Source organism: Salminus brasiliensis, chromosome 7 (genome assembly GCF_030463535.1).
Source record: "Salminus brasiliensis chromosome 7, fSalBra1.hap2, whole genome shotgun sequence".
Classification (NCBI taxonomy): domain Eukaryota; kingdom Metazoa; phylum Chordata; class Actinopteri; order Characiformes; family Bryconidae; genus Salminus; species Salminus brasiliensis.
Genome location: NC_132884.1, coordinates 42,109,350 through 42,126,310, shown reverse-complemented (window position 1 = coordinate 42,126,310; position 16,961 = coordinate 42,109,350). Strand labels below are relative to the sequence as shown.

General features: G+C 40.8%; 1 protein-coding gene across 1 annotated transcript in view; it reads right to left on the bottom strand.

The window, feature by feature from the left end:
- The window catches only part of cntn4 (contactin 4), a 259,500-nt gene extending 243,087 nt beyond the window's left edge, over positions 1 to 16,413 (bottom strand). The window contains exon 1 of the mRNA XM_072684921.1: positions 16,056 to 16,413. The gene's annotated coding sequence lies outside the window, so the exon portion shown is untranslated. The remainder of the gene's footprint in view (positions 1 to 16,055) is intronic.
- Positions 16,414 to 16,961: the final 548 nt, after the last annotated feature.

Genomic DNA, 16,961 nt, shown 5'->3' with positions numbered 1-16,961 from the left:
TTAATAATTAAAATGTAATTTAAAAAATGAACTTAAAATAGTAACTTTAATAAACAGTCTAAATAAACTGAGTCTTACTTTGCGCTGCCTTGCTGTATGAAGGCACAATCGATCATTTCAGGCCGACCTCATTTTCATAACCTGTTCATACAACACGTTGCTCGACTCTCAAATGCAGGGTGTGTTATTTTTGAACTGTCGCCACAGGGTCACGCATTTCCATGCAAAACGACGCAGGTCTTTAATAAAGGAGTGATTTTTACATGCTGAATGAGAGTGCAAATGAGCTCTACACACAGTTTTGACAGCGTATGATTCCTCTTTAGGCACTGCGTGACTGACAGCTCAGAAATCTGACTGATGGCACTTCCTAATGCGTTTAAACACACGGACGACTCTGCAGATACGGCGCTCTCTTTCAGGTAGCCGGCACAGCGTTTCAAAAGTGGAACAAAACCTCGGCCCGAGACAATTTCGAGATGGCATAAAAAAGGTGTTACACCCCTTTCAGGCAGAACAATCGCCGTTACTGGAGCGTTGCCGCGCCATCGAAGATCGCTCTGTCTGAAAGGGTATGAAAGGGGTAATAAAGTAAAATCCTTCAGGCGCCCCCTGTATCTGGCGCTCAGCTTCCACTCGGTAAAGTCCCTTTGAGACCCCACAATTAAAAAGGAACTAGCACCAGAGATTTCAGAGTTATTTTATAAAATGCCAGTGCCCTGTCCTCTGTGTCCTTTGTACATCGCCCTCCTCTTCCCTCTCTTTTCTGAAATCACTCAGAGCTTCTTTAAAGCCACTTCTTGAAAGTCTCTCTACCTCTTTCATATGTCGCCCTGGCGCTGGGAGCATTAAAGCCTTGCGGGTTTTTGGTTACGATGCTGGATGCTTTAAAAAGCCTTTAAGAGGAATGGCGGCATGAAAGCAACCGCAGCACCGCCACGTGTCCCCGTCTGCTTCACCAGGCCGCATAGAATAAAACACGACGTCGTACAACATGGCTATAGGAAGCGAATCAGGTCCGCTGGTGGAATACGAGATTGATGGCCAAACATCTGCTGGAGGCGGTGAAGTTTTCTTTTCTTTGGCTCCTCTGCTGCTGCAGCCGCCGTCCAGGAGCACTGTTAATGTGCCATTGGCCACCAGCCTTTTCTGGGCACAGAAGTATATGTACATGTTCGCCACATTCAATGAACTGCGGTAAGAAGCAATTTATGGAAGAGATGGACCACTTCAGTGATTACTCAAATAAACTTAATTACTTAAAAGAAATCATTAAAATGTTAAAAAAGCATCTTCTCAGTTAATCTGAAACTTTTATTTTATATTACATTATATTATAAGCAGTTTTTAGCCTCCTCATTATTTACCATTTAGTCCTTTTTCAACTAAACAACCTGGAATAGTTGCTACATTAGCCACGCTCACATGCAGATTGATAAACCGTTAATAATCCATTTAATCGGATGGAATACGTCCATGTATACTCCGCTTGAGGCCATTCCGAATACAATTTCTACCCAATTCAACAAGTTGGGTCACCCTTTCTATAATCCGTTAAACAGGAGAATAACAGCTGTGTAAACACCTGTATCCCATTACATTCACAATCGGAAAGGTGAAGTACGCTCTCCGCATGTGCAGGGCAACAGCAACAGGCATTAATACTGGAATAGGGGCTCTCACGGTGCTTGTCCGACCACTACTGTATTTTCTGCTGGACGAGATAATCTTTCATCAAGTTGCATAAAATCATGAATGAGCGCTGCAGCTGTAGTCGGTGGTGGGGCTGGATAGCTCATGTGCCTCAGAAGGACGGTGATTTTTTATAATGTTCAGAGCAGAGGAGATTTTTTTTTTTTAACCTTATTTAGATCTTGGAGGATGGACCACTCCAACGATTACTTAAATAAACTCAATTACTCTAAAAAATCCATTCATTCAAATGTTAAAACTTATATTATAAGCATGAGTTTGATGGACACACCTTTATTAATTTTTTTAGCCACACCCTTTAGTCCATTTACCAATGGATGCTACACTTGACCAGTTTCCAAAAAAAAAAAAACACATTGCTGCTCCTTTACTTTGACCGCATGCACATCATTTAGGATCAGATTACTTGTATTGTGATTAAATATGAGATGATCACAGGGGGTTTTGTGTGAAACGCTCCGTTTAGGGTGTCTTCACACCTGTAGTTGATTCACTCTGGTGCGAATCAGTTAAGAAGTTTATGAACCTGAAATGTTTCCCCATTGGTTTGGTTTGTTTGTTTTCACAGGGAAATATAACTGTATTCAGAACTGCCCAAACGAACCGCACCAAGGGCGAAAAAACAAACCAACACCCATAGGGCCCTATCTTACATCCTGCGCAAGGCACAACGGGATGCTCATAGCTATCTTACACCGCACCAACAGTCTATCTAAACTCCTTCCGCCGGCGTCGTTTAAACAGCAGCGCTGCTTGTGAATATATCTGTGCTGATGGGCGCGGTGGTCTAGAAATGAGGGGTGTTCAGGTCAGTTTCTGGAGTATTGCTGTGTATCTTGGCAAAGAAAAACACAGCAGGAGCTTCACTGACTGAAAACAGCCTAGACAGACGTTCATCAACAATCAGACGTTCGTTGCCATCTTGGCAGTGAATTGTCAACACAGGCACGTGCAGCCCGATGCTCGTACACCCCCCCACGCTTTACACCACTGACATATCAATCCGCCAAGGTCAGTCTGAACGCACCTGGCTCTTAAAGGGAGCATTGAGAGACACGCTGATTGGTTTATTACTGCAAGTGTCAAGCAGAGTTTTCTCATCGTTACCATAGCAAAGACACACCGACACGCCCCTTCTAAATCAAGTGGCACGGTTGACAAACAGCTCGCCTATAGATCGCTAAAATGGGCCCAGAACTGTTCTACAGCGGAGGTGGATGATGGGGAAGCAGACGTCTGAAGCTCTAATAAAAGCTCCTCACAGAAAGTTCTTCACCTAATGGTGATGAAGACGCTGCCTGAGCTTTAGAAGGACATTCATGGTGGTACATGAATAATATGGTTTAAATGTCTTTTTTTAAAACTCTTTCTTCTACATTGAACTGTAGAAAAAACCCAGTATCTCCTCAGCAGGATGTTGGCATTAATAAGGTCAAATATTCAATTTTTTAATTTTCTCTGCGACTATTTTACCGGCACTCTATTCCAAAACTCATGTACGTATAAAAAGACACGTCATTTCACTGCTGGATTTTGGATAGTAAATAAAATGCCTATATTTGTGCTGTAGTCATGATGACCAACGCCTGTTTTCTTTGACCACCACTGTAACATAATCAGAGTGGCTAAGTTTCTCTACAGTGAAGCTCAGTCGCACGCCAAACCGCCACTTTGACTGACTGTTTACAACTCTACCACTGAATTATGCAGAAAATTTGGCCAATTAGTGAAATTCCCTTTTTGTCCATTCAGACACACAAAACATTTATTTATTAATTTATTTATTTTTGATGAACTGATAGCCTTGCATTGCTGCCACAGCTCTAATCCTAACGAGTACTTCATTAACTATTCAGTGCATCTGAATACTGAAATATACCGCCTAATTATTCAATTAAAATGCCAATCTGGTGTTTTAAAAAACCTGTAAAATGAGACAGTTTTGCTGGTATTTGCAAAAAGTTACTGTTCTGCAATGTGCTTAACTTCGCTACTTTAGGCACTAATTAGGCTACATGCACTATACGTCCAAATGTTTGTGGACATCCCTTCTAATGAATGCATTCGACTATTTTAGAGAGAGGTATAAAGCCCCCCAGCATTGAGCTGTGGAGCAGTGGAAGAACTGTGTTCTCTGGAATGATGGTGGAAGAGCTCCATCCAGTAGAGTTGGGGAGTTGGGCATGAGGCGACCTCACTAATGCTGTTGATTCTGTATACAATCAGATCCTCACCGGAATCATGTTCCAAAATCTAGTAGAAAGTCTTCTTCTCTGGACAGTAGAGACAGTTACTCCAACAAAAGCAGGATCAACTATTTTAATACCCTTGATTTCAGAATAAACACTGAATGAACAGGTGTCCCAATACTTTTGTCTATATAGTGTATTTCTTAGGCAAGCTCACAGATCGGCACATCATCCACTGACAATAAAAGACCACCTATAGAAGATAAGTGACCACTTAGCACAGAACAGCAAGGCAGCCTCTGATGCTCATGGAATGTGAAAACCTACCAATGATAAAAATTGTATCATTAAAATGATAAAAAATTATATTAATTAAATATTAGTAAAATTATTCATTAAAATCAATGTTTTCAGTGAATCTGATTATAATGTAGTAATGATCCAGGAGATACTGTGAGTTTATCACAGGTAAGGGAGTTTTTGACTCAACATTAAAATTTCCAGTGACTTGCAGGTTTTTTAACACGCCGGTCAACATAAAACCATAAAATACACCAATATTTAAATACATGTATAGAAGGTATATATAGCAGTGACCTCACCCTCCTGCTAGAAGACGCCCCTGTGGCAAAGCGTTCTGCTACACGGCTGCATTTATTAGGACTGAAACAAGCGATTATCTGCTCAAGTTAAAGGCAGCTGGACTCGACAGCGACCCATCCACATTACTAAAGAACCAATGGCCCATGCACACTGATGCATAGCCAGGATCGTCCAGCTGAGGCTCAGAGGCTCAATCACACCCGTTTAGAGGATAGAGCCTCATGTCTGAGAGCAGAGAGTCCACTGTTTTCAGACTTAAGGAGACGGCTTCATTTGGGATTTGCTTGCATTCCCTTTTCATCAAACTTAGCACGTCGCTAAACTCGCAACTACGGTGGGCTTGTTTTTCCCCCACCTGTTTTTTTTTTTAGACCATGAGGTCACCAAGTTAGTGAGCTTCCACATGTTCCAGTGCCTGGATTTAAAAACTGCAGCAGATTTCAGCAGTGACCCCTCCAGCAGTGACCCCTCCAGCAGTGATGTTTAAATTATTCTCCCACCACACAATGTAGTCCTTTACCACAGGGAGCACTGTTGCTAGGCAACATGAGGGCAAAGGTTTAGCTAATATGATAATAATAATAGTAGTAATGAGGCATAGCCACTTTACGAAACATCATGATCATGTGTTTTCATTGAGTATAAATGCAAAGATCTTCCCTCTTTTTGAGGGCAAAAGTATTGGGACACCTGCTCATTCACTGTTTCTTCTGAAATCAAGGGTATTAAAAAGAGTTGATGCTGCTTTTCTTAGAGTAACCATCTCTACTGTCCAGGGAAGAAGACTTTCTACTAGATTTTGGAAGAGTAGCATTGCTGTGAGAATTTGATTGTATTCAGCGACAAGAGCGTTCAGAGTGAGGTCAGAATGTTGGATGATCACCACCCCACCTCATCATCCCCAACTCATCCCAAGAGTATTGGCGGTCCCGGTCTGTCAGTTTCGTCTTTCAGACACAGTTCTCAGGAGAGTTTCCTGTAGGCTGGGATTTCTGCCACAGCTGGTAGACCTGTATGACCGTACGCTTCCACACACCTGCAGATTCAGCCCCTTCCTTCACACCGTGGCTTCTTACTCTAAAGTAGAAGCTGCAATAAGTACAGGGCTAGCCTGGGCCTGTGTTTTTAGCCTTTAGCTCAGAAGGATGACTGATTAGCATTAGCTTAAGTAAGCAATCTATAAAACTATGTTTTGCTTTTCAGGGAGAACTGAATTAAACTCATTCAGCATTCAACTAAGTGTAAACTGGAAGCTACACAGGCTACCAGGAAAAGGTAAACACTGTTTAAGTGCAGAAGCTGCATCTAACTGACCGACTGGGTTTCCAGTGGTACAGTGGTGCAATAATATGGATTCAGATGTTATGAGGTAGTCAGATTTTTGTTTCGAAACAACTAATTTTATTATGTTTGTTATAATTTATTATGTTTTAGATTCTATTGTCTGTGAACAAGTCTGTTGGACACATTTAGCAAAACGTTTAGCCACATCAAAATGACCATTTTATCATTTTTATATATTCTAAATATTTTCATTATTGTTCAGATGTCTTGGTAGGTTTTTTAAGGGATGATGCACCCAAGATTTTTTATTCACCTTTACACCTGTGCAATGTGATTTAAGCACATTTTGTTGATTTCTGCATTATGAAATGTTTAAGATTTTGAGAGTTTGGTGTGAAACGCTTTATTTGGAGTCAGAGCTAATTACAGACATCATCCACTGGACCACCTATAGAAGATGTAGATGAATACATCGAAGATCATCATCATACAGCATACCGGTTAGCTCTCTAAAGAGGAAGCCTCTGACGCTCATCTAAAACAAAAAAACTCCCAGTTTCCCAACTCAGCCAGTCTCAAAATAAAACCCTGCCAAGCGGTTTGCTCTGCTAAAAGTGTCATGCTAATCTGAGCTCTCCTATATCAGGAGATCACATATTTCAATCCCTGGCAATGCTTCAGCAATCCTTGGCTGTAATTCATAGAAATAACACAGAATTAGAAGAAGTTAGCATTCTTCTCCAAGCTCAGTTCAGCTGTCCAGTGACATCGTACAGCAGCAGTTTGGCGGCCTTTACCAGTCTCAAAGAAAGCATGTTCTAGCCCTCACCCTCCCAGCACTGGTGGCAGCGTGTAAATAGGGGAGGTCTACACTCTTACTGAGGTCATAGAAGAACCAGGGTTGGATCCATAAAGAACCATAAAGAAACCCTTTACATTAATAAAGAACCTTTAAACCATTATAAAATGTTCTCTACACATGTACAGCATATGGACAAAAGTATAGGGACACCTGCTCATTCATATATATTCATATATAAAAAAACATCCTGCTTTTGTTGGAGTACGGTCTCTACTGTCCAGGGAAAAGGGCTTTCTACTAGATTTTAGAGTAGCATTGTCGTGAGGGTTTGATTGCATTCAGTGACAAGAGCCTAAGTGAGGTCAGGATGTTAGATGATGATGATCACCACCCCACCTCATCATCCCCAACTCCCCAACTCATCCCAGGAGTATTGGATTGGAGCACCATCCCTAACTCCAGAGAACCTCCATAGGAGATTTTACTGTAGGCTGGGATTTCTGCCACTGCTGGTAGACCCGTATGACCGTATGCTTCCATACACCTGCAGATTCAGCTCCTTTCCTTCACACTGTGGTCTTTAACACTGCCAAAAGTAATCACCCCTTTCTGCCAAACATCTGCTTTGCTCCTCATTTTCCAAACAAACAAAAAACTCTTATTGCACTTATTGCACTGTACTTCTCAATCTATGAATACCGCCACCCATCCCACAGGTATTCATAGCCCCATCTGCAGGAGCCTGAAGTTACTACCACCTTAAACCACCTTAAATGCAAGGTGACTCGGGGAGCTTATAATGCAAATAGCAGCGGATGTCTGTAAATGTCAGGATTAAGTCACAATGCTCATCATATTTTTATAATTGCAATGTCACTGCAAACCAACCTAGACCTGTACTGCAGCACACAAGTGGTAAAGCAGCCTATATTTGTGGATATCTCCACTCCTTTCGCTAAAAAGCGTACAAGAGAAAAAAAAAACAAAAAAAACTCTGAGACACAGCGGGTGGGAGGTGGGAATCATCTTAATGTGTCACGAGAGGCTTACAAGTCTCTGCCTGCGCATTGCGAGTCCACAGCTTCCCCGCGCATAATGATGCTTTGAGGACAGAAAAAAAATCGAAAAGAAGGCGCCGCTGCTGTTTACTTTTAAAAATCAGCAGAGTGCAGCAAAAAAAAAGGGGGGCGCGACTCCACAGGAGTGACATGGAGCATTTGTCTTTGTTTGTGTGACTTCACCCTGCTTTACTGTATGAGAGGGAAGCCCTGAGAAAAGAACCCAGTGGACCTCTGAACGTTCTGAAGGAAATAACGCTTCTGATAAGCACCCAGCCGGGTCCTTTCTGTATGTAAATACCTTGTTGTGCCAAGTGGATACCATGTTTCTCTGCTTTGGACGTCCAAGAGTTGCGTTTGCTTCAGGGACTCTGTAGTAGCAATGAGATCCTGAGAGATCCGCCAGCTTTTCCCCGAAGGAGGTCACACAGCAGAGGCCATGATAAAAATGGAAGAGTGCAGAAAACACACAAGCAGTGGTCCAAAACAACAAGCTCCACTAGTGGCAGGAAATAGGCCTACACACTGCTTTCAGACTGCTGCTCATATTTACACCCATATTTGTCCCAGATTTCCTTATAATGCTGTCTAAGAATAAGTCCAGAAAAACTGTAATTTAATTAAAGTATCCCAATCTAACTCAATTAAAGAGCTGAAACTGTACTATAGTGAAAGTATGGTACTGTATCCTAATGTAACTCAATTAAAGAGCTGAAACTGTACTATAGTGAAAGCATGGTACTGTATCCCAATCTAACTAAATTAAAGATCAGAAACTGTACTATAGTGAAAGCATGGTACTGTATCTCAATCTAACTCAATTAAAAGAGCTGAAACTGTACTATAGTGAAAGTATAGTACTGTATCTCAATCTAACTCAATTAAAGAGCTGAAACTGTACTATAGTGAAAGTATGGTACTGTATCCCAATCTAACTCAATTAAAGAGCTGAAACTGTACTATAGTGAAAGTATGGTACTGTATCCCAATCTAACTCAATTAAAGAGCTGAAACTGTACTATAGTGAAAGTATGGTACTGTATCCCAATCTAACTCAATTAAAAGTCATTTTTAAAAATGAATAAAACAAACTGTACTTCATTTTAAAGCTATTTTCAATTCCTTTTCATGATCCTCATCTGTTGATTTTTCCTTCTATTTTTCTGTAGTTTTTCTCTGTTGAATTTAAGTTGGGCGGGGCTAGTATATAATATTAAAATATATTTTCAAAACCAGGGGAAAGGGGATTTACACATAAATAGGAGAGAAAACAGCACAGGGCCATTATGATTGTATTTTCCTGAGATTATTACAATATTATCATTTATGCAATAGAGCATGATTTGAATAAAAGCATGATTTTTACTACGGTTTGGACCATATGATGATTCATTCAGAAATTAAGAGAAATGTTCTAAAAGATTATTAAAATGCCATTATACTAGAGCTGGGCAATATAACGATATTTTATCATTTCATGATAAATTTTATTATCGTGATAATAATAAGCTTTTCTAATCATATGGAGGAGACTGTTAGTGCTTAATAAACATCTACTGATCAGCTGCAGGTTTCATTACTAACAGTGTAATTAGACTGGGGTCATTAGATGAAGAGCAGCAGGTGTTATAGAGTATAAATCACTGTATTCAGTACAGGAGAGGATCTGAATAGTAGTTTATAAGAATCTGTAGCTACTGATGTTTTTAGTCTGTGATTACATGTATCGTGATGAATATCGTGAATCGCAAAAAAAAGTCTAAGTATTGTGATATAAGATTTTTACCATATCGCCCGACCCTACAATATGCTATTTATATTACAGTATTTAAAGACATTTTTTACAATAGACAAAAGAGATGCACAACCCGGCTTTTTTAGTTCTGATACCGTTAAGTAAACATTGCATATCGGTCGATACTCGATACCAATCCGATACCATTGTTGAATTAATCAACTGTATACCTCACCATGTGGGAGAGACATCAGGATTGACTTAAATATTACTTTACTAACTTTTTAACAAAATATAACAAACATATATATATATATATATATATATATATATATATATATATATGTGTATATATAGTTCTCAATTTATATGTATTATATGTATATTTATCTGTCACTAAAATAATAAACAATTGACACAACATTCAAATTCCAAATAAAAAAGGAGTCAAACTTCTTAAAAATATATTTAAAAAAATTAAATTTATCAGCAATAAGGAGAAAATAAGGAGCTTGACTTTGTCAAACACACAAACAGTAATAAGTCTTATTTTTTATTATTTAGTGTAAACAGTAATTCAAAATAAAATCTAGTAGCTGAACCTAAGAATAAATAAGCAGTATTTAAACACTGCAAACATGTGAACATTTAGTTCAATCTCACACCAGTGAGAAAGTGAAAGGATCGGTTCCATGGATCGGCCTAATTATCCCATACCCGATCCAGCTAATTTTGTTAATATCGGAACCGATATCCGATCGGTATACAATATGTATCGCAATATTTTGTCTTGTAGATTGTAGATTTTTTTTTAAACTGTTATCCAAATACTCTCCCATACTGAGTACCATAATTTTTACTCAAAATATGCTTCACTCCACTGAATAAATACTATTAAATAAGACACTGACCAGATCCACGATACACTCATAAAAGCATATTGTGTATCACGATCATACAATTTATCACGATACGATAAAATGTTGTCATATTGCCCAGCTCTACATTAAACTGCAGTGTACTCTGAGATACTATTTGCTGGTGATTTGCTGGAACTGGGATGTTCTTTTGGCTGCCCTAATGAAGTTAAGCGAGGAAGCCTTACACACGTGTAGTCTACGGACTACAAGAAAGTGACGAGACCGTCAAAAAACATATGAATGCAGTCTCCTGGTCAGGAAACGAAGAGTGTTAATGTGCATGTGAGTAAGTGTGTGTGTGTGTGTGTGTGTGCGTGTGTGTGTGTGTGTGTGTACGGTTGTCTACTGCAGCAATTTTAGGAAAGTTTTCATAGAGAGGAAAGAAAATGTATACATAATATAGAAATGCCCTCGATGATACTTCTGCCAGCAGCAACCTTCCAATGAAATTTTTATGACATGTCTCTAAATGTAACTACCCCAGAATCTTTTTAATGTCACTTTTGCACTACATCACTTCTGACAGTCTGCTAGGTTGCAACACACTCACCGTGAAAAGACTGTCCTCTCTCGCCCCCCCCCCCCCCACAACTCTCTCTCTCTCTCTCACTCTAGCTCTCTCTGCCAGTCTTTGTGACTAGTGGCTGCCCAGAAGGTCATTCAACACAATCTCCTTCTCTTTAGGCCAACCTTGTGCTGCAACATTCATCAACACCACCACACACCCTGTTCAGTAACACTCAGATATCGTCAACATCCAATTCAAAAGCCAATATTCATAAATTCATGGCCAATTATGCCTCGTTACCCTACAAAGTGGATTCAAGCGAAGTCGTATTAGTCTTAGCACTGACGTACTGGAATGCCTCTGACTGCGGAATCAAAGCAGAACTAAAGCCAATGACCCTGATGGGCATGAAAACGACGAGCATACGACACAAACAGAAGCAGGGGTGGGCGATACGAAGCAGGTCTGATGTTCTTTTAGTATCGACAGTATCCACAATACAGAGCAGATAACGTGTAATATATCACACTTCTTAATATATATTAAAATATATTTCACTAGCACTGTTATCTTTTCTGATATTGAAATCTTGAGGGTTAGATAAAACCCATATCATCTTTTTTTCAATACAAAGCTTTTATTTATTTATTTTATTTAATGTAATGTTTTTATTTTATGTATATTTGATTAAAAAAAAAAGTAGACCCACCTTTAATATCACCTGGTGTCCACTTTCTCAACACATTACAATAATAAGCATGAGGAGGCTGGGCTTAGTAAGGAGCAGGAATAGTAGAACAGAGCCAATCACTGGTTGCCACCATGGCAACCTGTGGGAGCGTCAACCATCAACCATCAACATTCAGACATTGATGTCCACCGCTATGGAATACGGGAAACATCCTCAGTGCTTCATCATTAGAGGTGGAGTTACAGACTCTGCAGCTAAACTGACTTTTCAACCACTAGGGGGCGCACTACCCAGGTTTGGAACAGGAAAAGTGTAATATATCAGTGTAAAATGATGATACTGTTGGACATGTCTGTAAATACATAGAGAAACAAATAAGAGTTTACTCACATTTTAATATGTGCTCTATCTAAAAGCAGGCCGTCCAGCATTCCCCATAGGACGAAACACACTAGCTAACATCGCAGCAGACAGTGCGAGTGTGTGCTGTTTCACAATAGATCAGATTCCTTTTTTTTTCTCAAATATCCAGTCCAATCCCTAATATGCCATTTTTAGAGCTGAACAGCGTATCACAAGTTCAATACTCTTAATACAACAATAAGGCAATTTTCAGGGCTTTCAGCTTGAAAAGAAGCCACCACTGGTCAGACACTGTATTTTACCCACAATCTGTTGTTGAGTGATGCCATAGGGGCACTGACGGTTCTCCCTAAAGAACATTTCAGGTTCTGTTTGTAAATGAGGCGAGTAAAGAACCACAAGGCTTAAAGAAGCTTAGTATGAAGCAAAAGGTTAAGTATTAAGTAAATGTTTGGGTTTTTTTCTAAAACCAAGAACCACCATTTAGGAACCTTTATTTTTAGATACATTATGGGATGGGTAGAGATAGATTCAAGAGTTTATTCCCATGTGCACAGCAGAAACAAGCAGTTACACTGTACAATAAAATTTCTACTTTGCAGTTCCTCCATTTACCAACATAATCTTAGAAATATTAATAAATAAAAAAGCAAAAACAAAAAACACAAAAGAAAATATATATAAATATATATATATATATGTTTTGGTGTTTTTTGTTTGTTTGCTTGCTTTCTTTATATATATATATATATATATATATATATATATATATATATATACACACACAGTAAAGTGCTCATTAGCATATTTAAAAGACACAGAGATTCAGTATAGTGTGTCTTTGACGTCAATACCAAAACCAAGTGCAGTATCACAGTATCACAATACTGATACCAAAAGATACTGAGATCAAAATTAAATGCAATAATCTTTGAAAAACTTTCACATTCATTGGTTTTTTTAATCAATCAAAAAGAAAAAGAATTACATTTTAGATTAAAAAATCTAAATACAGTATAACCCATACTGTACACTGGTCTAAACTGGTTTTCGGTCCTATGCTAAAGTTGTTTACCCCTCCTGTTCACATGACGTGTTGATCTTCTACATGTAAAACAAAAGTAACAAATCTTAAGTCTGACATTTTCCTGCACATTTTAGACACTGTTTCTATTTATTTACAGAATTTTACGTAATGGAAAATGAAAAACGATAATGGGAAAGCATCATAGCCTTTGTACACACCAGACTGTGTGTTTAATGTTCCCAGTATGTTAAATTAGATAGATACTTTACTGACAATGTAGCGGCCAGTAGCAGTTACACAATACAGCACTGTAATACAATACAATAATAAGGGTAGTACAGTATATACAGGGTAGAAGTGTGTCTCTGCAGCTTCACTGTATTTTGTCTTCAACAACAACCTGGTCCTCATTTGACCAGAGGTGCCCAAACTTTTGCATGTGACTGTAGGTGTGTTTCTTCAACTGCCTGATTACACCAAGTTTAACCAAGTTTAAACAGGATTAAAAGCTTTTTATTAGATTTACACATATTTAAATATATAAGAGCTTTGTGCAGACTTAAAAATGTCACATATCAGTCCGACCAAAATCTGGTGATCAGACAATGCCTGTTTAAATCCCCCCTGAGGATGGACTGGTACAGAGCGCTGTGGGACTGCACTTGTTATATGAATACTGATGTCTGATTCTACCATCGTTAAAAATACCGACAGCGACGGACAACAGCAAGTAGCCCCTACGAAGGCTGTATTGCAGGGCATGGGTTCAAACACACACACGTATCTGCTTGGCACCCGTAGAGCCGAGACAGAGAGCAGACCCTCGCGACAGATGCCAGGATTAGTCTCCCCAACCACACACACACACACACACACACACACACACACACACACACACACACAAAACGACTTCTGCTGAAGCACAGTTTAATGTTATTTAGTCCTCCCTATGACATCATCTAATTTAAGACACTGAACCCAAGAGTATGACTGAATAATTAATTGGCTGGAGGCTGAGATATGCTACAGTATACATATATATCCAAAAGTATCCGGACAGCACTTCTAATTGCTGAACTGAGCCAACTTAAGGACTCAAAGCACTGGTAGACCGGGACACTCTGGAGAAGGTCACCGTGCCCATTGGTCAGTGTGGGCTAGAGGAGTATCAAGCCCCCAAGCACCGGACCGTGGAGTTCTCTGAAGTGGCTGGGAGTCTCTGAGCCAAATCCAATACCTTTGGGAGGAGATGGAGTTGTAGAAGCAATCATCCAACATTGATACTCACTGATACTCTCTCACTCCCATGGGGATGAATACAATCAAATCATACTCACAGCAATGTTCCAACTTCTAGTGTACACCCTTTTCAGAAGGGTGAAGGATGTTACTGCACTGCAAAGGTGGACAAACCTCCCCTAGAGGAGCAGGGGATGTACCATTCTGAAAGGTAAAGGTGGGTCCAATGGTTCTCATAGCGATGCCACTAGAGAACCACTTGTGGTTCTATGGAGAACCTTTTCAAAGTCTAAAGAACCTGATAGAAACCTTCTTTTCTCTACTGAGCCAAAAGTGGTTCTTCTACGGCGTGGCTCAAAGAACCAGTGGCAGAACCAGTTGCAGCACCTCTACAGGGTTGGAGGAGTGCGGTCCGGTCAGGCCCATGCTCTGCCCTTCCGACTCCTCCAAGAGGAGTTAGCGGACAGCTCTGATCAGCAAATCCCAGCCGGATTAAGCAACAGGGACAGTGAGAGCAGATTAACGAACATCTGCACTCTTCATCTGTGAAAGGCAACGCCAATCTCGTGGATGGGCTCCATGTGGCTCGGTCCCGCTCTGGCCATTTCAGATCATCACCATGACCGCTAAGCCTGGGTAAGGCACACCCGCACACAGCCACAGCAGCTGGAGATTACAGTTTGAGGAAAGGTCGGGACGTTGGCGAGGTTTTAAAAAAAGCCTCAGAGAGACGAGAGCGAAGTTCGGCTCTCCAGCAGAACTCGAGTTAGGACGGGAAACCTCGGCGCAGTCTCGTAAAGATACAACCTGTAACAGAGTGAAGTACGGAAGGATGGAGGGACGAACCGGGGAGATCTACAGTTCACAGTTCTACCAGACAACCTTAGAAAAGGTGCTTCTTCACAGTGTGCTTCTACAATGTCTAGAACCATGAGAACCCATAGTTCACTACTGTGAACTAAACTTAACTGTGGCTCACGCTCCTTTAAAGAACCTTGTATCCGGCACCCAGACGGGCTCCACTGTTGTGGAATTACTGAAGGACCACTTTCTAGGAGTGTGTGAGAGGAACCTTTAAAGAGCCTCCATATACCATAATGTAGAACCAAGATTTAATATGTGGACGTTCTTGAAATTTCAAAAAGGTTCTTCACACATTTCTATTATGCAAAAAAAAAAAAAAAACAAACAAACAAACAAAAAAAGACAAAGGAGGGTTCTTTACGGAACTGGAAGTGGTTCCTTAAAAAAACTAATTTCATAGGAAATTGGGTTCTGTATAGTGCTAAAAAGGATCCTTGGACTTACAATACTGGGAACCTTTTTGGTGCTGCATATAGGTTCTCTAAAGAACCATATGCAAATAGTTCATTGAAAGCATTCATATGGTTCTTTTAGATGCCATGGTTCTATATTATATATAAATGTGTAAATATAATAACAACAATATTATTATTATTATTATTATTATTATTAATAATAAAAGTAATTGCAAAAAGTATTTGATTAATTAAGTATTAACATAAGGATCATTAGTTGTAGTAGTTGAAATACCAGTATTAGTACTATTAGTATTTCCAGTATCAGTATTAGTATTATCAATAGTAGTATTAGTATTAGTATTAATATCATTAGTACTAGTACTGTAATATCTGCAATAGTAACAGTATTATTAGTAGCTTGTTATTAATATTAGTATTAATAAAGTGGTCCATTCGCCCACGCTGTACAGGCTGACCTAATATCAGGTCACCGATACGAGCATCCCTCCTCCAACGCGTGCCACCCTCTCCAACCAAGCCGCCCCGCGCCGAGCCGTCTCCCCTCGCCGCTCTCGGCGCTCCTCTCCCCGGCGGGAGCACAGCGGCTGCACCGCTGTCTGGGTGCTGGGTGTCTAAGTGCGGAGCGAGTGAAGAGACTTACTGTGAACCATGGACTCCCCTCTCCTCCTCAGGGCGCGCGAGCAGTCTCCCACCGTAGCTCGAGCATCCAAAGCGGGCACAAACACACACACACTCTCTCTCTCTCTCTCTCTCTCTCTCTCTCTCTCTCTCTCTCTCTCTCTGTCGCACACACACATACACACAAGCACGCGCACACACACACGCACACACTCCAGTTCTTGGTCGCGAGGAGAGGAAGAAGAAGCGAGTCTCGCGACGGTGCCTCAGTGATGAGGAGCTAAACGTGCATCCCGCGCTAAGCAGGAGGAGGCGTCGCGCGCAGCCTCCGAGTGGCGCGAGGCGGGCGCCTCCCACGCGCAAGAAGGGGGAAAAAAAGTGGCAACGAGCCACGAGCGACCTAAATAAAAGGCGTCTCGCGCGTAACTCTGAGGAGAGCACTCCGCACCGACAGCCCTACCTGCAGTCCAGCACGGACGGGTTCGGACCCGGTTCAGATCCGGTTCGGTTCGGTTCGGTTGAGTTCGGTTCGGTTCAGGTAAAGTGGGCCAGCTCTCACTGGAGAGCAGCTCGTTTCACTGCAGCTGGCGCTGATCTGCATTTCGATATTCCAGACATGACCGTGCTTCGCTTACCGTCCCAGTGTCCCAGTGTCCCAGCGTCCCCGCGTCCCTGTCTAAGGGGGATCTGGATCTGTCCCCTTTAAGTTTGAATGGGACAGTTAGACAGGTTGACTCAGTAACAGCAAGTAAAAAAAGTCTAAATTAGCATAATTGGGTTCCGGTGTGAACGGACTCATTCAGACCGGGTCTGGTGGGTTCTGGACCCAATCCGAACTGGTCACAGTGGTGAGGAATGGAACCATCTGAAGTTATTAGACCTGGTAGGTATGAAGACATGGCCTGAGACGCTGAGACGTTTCCCGCGG